The sequence below is a fragment of the Argentina silus genome (genome assembly GCF_951799395.1).
Source record: "Argentina silus genome assembly, chromosome: 20".
Taxonomy (NCBI): domain Eukaryota; kingdom Metazoa; phylum Chordata; class Actinopteri; order Argentiniformes; family Argentinidae; genus Argentina; species Argentina silus.
This window is the reverse complement of record NC_139674.1, coordinates 16,134,077-16,136,576: the sequence shown is the minus strand read 5'-3', so window position 1 is coordinate 16,136,576 and position 2,500 is coordinate 16,134,077. Positions and strand designations below refer to the sequence as shown.

The following is a 2,500-nucleotide window of genomic DNA, read 5'->3' as shown; positions in this document are numbered from 1 at the left end:
AGCCCAACCCAACCCAGCTCAACCTAGCCCAGCTCAGCCCAGCCTAACCCAGCCTAGCTCAGCCCAGCCTAGCTCAGCCCAGCCTAGCTCAGCCCAGCCTAACCCAGCCCAGCCTAGCTCAGCCCAGCCTAACTCAGCCCAGCCTAGCTTAACCCAGCCCAGCCTAACCCAGCCCAGCCTAGCTCAGCCCAGCTCAGCCCAGCCCAGCCTAACCCAGCTCAGCCCAGCCTAACCCAGCCCAGCCTAACCCAGCCCAGCCTAGCTCAGCCCAGCTCAGCCCAGCCCAGCCTAACCCAGCTCAGCCCAGCCTAACCCAGCCCAGCCTAACCCAGCCTAACCCAGCTCAGCCTAACCCAGCTCAGCCCAGCCCTGTATGTGTGGAACGAGTCAGTCATTGAATACCACTGTAGTTGATTGTTGCTCCATACGTTGTTTACTGTGGAGCAACCGCAGCCTGTCCAGGCCAATGACAGCTAGAATGGATGTGGTGTTTTCCCATCCAGATAACTCTGTGTTGTGTGGAGCTAAGTGAGGGCAGGCGGTCCGTCCCTCTGTGGGAGCGTCGCCAGCCAGGGAATGAGAGGCAGAGATGAGAGACGTGTGTTTGAGAGAACAGCTCAGTGTTGAATCACAGTTAATAGTTTAATGAGATCACAAGAGGGGGGATTGTCTTTCCTGGTTACTCCCTCTCTGCCCCGACCACAAACACACGGAAGAACACTGATCCCTGAGCAACATGGAGGGAGGGAGGGAGGGAGGGAGGGGGGGAGGGAGGGATGGATGGATGGATGGATAGGGTTAGGGTAAGGTTAGGGTAGATAGACAGATAGATAGACAGATACACAGTATATAGATAGATAGATAGATAGATAGATAGATAGATAGATAGATAGATAGATAGATAGATAGACAGACAGAAACCTCAATGAAGAGGTCCCCCTAGATAGATAGTTAGATAGATAGACAGATGGACAGACAGACAGACAAACAGACAAAGAGACAGACAGACAGGCAGGCAGACAGGCAGGCAGGCAGGCAGGCAGACAGACAGACAGACAGACAGATAGAGGATGGATAGATAGTTAGATCAGACAGACAGACAGACAGACAGACAGACATACAGGCAGACAGAACAGGCAGGCAGACAGGCAGAAGCCTCAGTAAAGAGGTCTGCCAGACAGACAGACAGACAGATAGGCAGACAGAAGCCTCATTGCAGAGGTCTGCCAGACAGACAGACAGACAGACAGACAGGCAGGCAGACAGAACAGACAGACAGACAGGCAGAAGCCTCAGTGAAGAGGTCTGCCAGGCATCCTGAAAAGGCCAGCCTTTCAACCGGAGCACAATGGATGGCGCGGACTCCAAGACCGGTTATGAATTCAGCCTTTATGAAAGATCAAAAGCAGGACCACAAGTACTGACACTGGCGAGGGAGCAGGGGGGAGCCTAGATAGGAGAGGCTGCATACCTCTCGTCTGACGGAGCAAAAGAGGTTGTCTCGTTGTGCTGTTGGATAATATGATCGTTTACTAAATTGGAAGCTGCTAAATACATCTTTTCTTCGGAGGGTCGGGCGCAGCGGCGGCCGTGGGACGAGGTCTGGAGCAGGGTGTCTCGGCCTGTTAGTGTCAGGGAGCAACTGGCCTTGAATCTGAGGACAGGGGAGGCCGGCGGAGGTAGGAATCGGAGGACGGGGCTCACTGTGATGCACGGAACGGAATGTGGAATGGTATCAAACGCGTGTTCCTGCCCTGATGGAATAAGGCATGGTATCTGAGGAATGATATCAAACACAATGGGCCTCCGATTTCTACCTCCACCAGCCTCCCCGGGAGGACAGCTGTAGTCAGCCTCCCTTCCAGAACTAACTACCATTGTAGTCAACTAGGAACACAGTGGAAATAAGGGTTGAAATGCCACGTTTCTGATGAAATGCTCCCAGAGAACTGTAACTGAACTTGTCTGTCTGTGTGTGTCTCTCTGCCTGTCTGCCAGCCTGTCTGTCTGTCTGTCTGTCTGCCTGCCTATCTGCCTGCCTGTCTGTCTGGCTCTCTGCCTGTCTGTTGGTCTGTCTGTCTGCCAGTCTGTCTGTTTGTCTGTCTGCCAGTCTGTCTGTTTGTCTGCCAGTCAGTCTGTTTGTCTGTCTGCCAGTCAGTCTGTCTGCCAGTCAGTCTGTTTGTCTGTCTGCCAGTCTGTTTGTCTGTTTGTCTGTCTGTCTGTCTGTCTGTCTGCCAGTCTGTCTGTCTGTGTGTCTGACCATTATTAGCCTGTGTGTATCAGTGTATCAGGGCTTTTGAGACCAGCCATGGCGGTTGGGTTCGGTTAAGCGTTTATTTATATTTTAATAGAAATATAAACCAGTTTAACAAGAGATCTATTTATGTAAAAACCACTGTTTAGAAACAGCGGTGCACGAATGGAGTGGCCCGATATGGGAGGCTGGCGGAGGTAGAAACCGGACGCCGGGCTTGTTGTAACGCCCGGGGCAGACCGAGGA

At 52.8% G+C, this 2,500-nt stretch overlaps 1 protein-coding gene across 1 annotated transcript in view; it reads right to left on the bottom strand.

The window, feature by feature from the left end:
* The window catches only part of ccdc146 (coiled-coil domain containing 146), a gene marked incomplete at its 5' end in the record, with an annotated part of 31,218 nt that overhangs the window by 3,200 nt on the left and 25,518 nt on the right, over nucleotides 1-2,500 (bottom strand). The gene's annotated exons all lie outside the window — the stretch shown is intronic.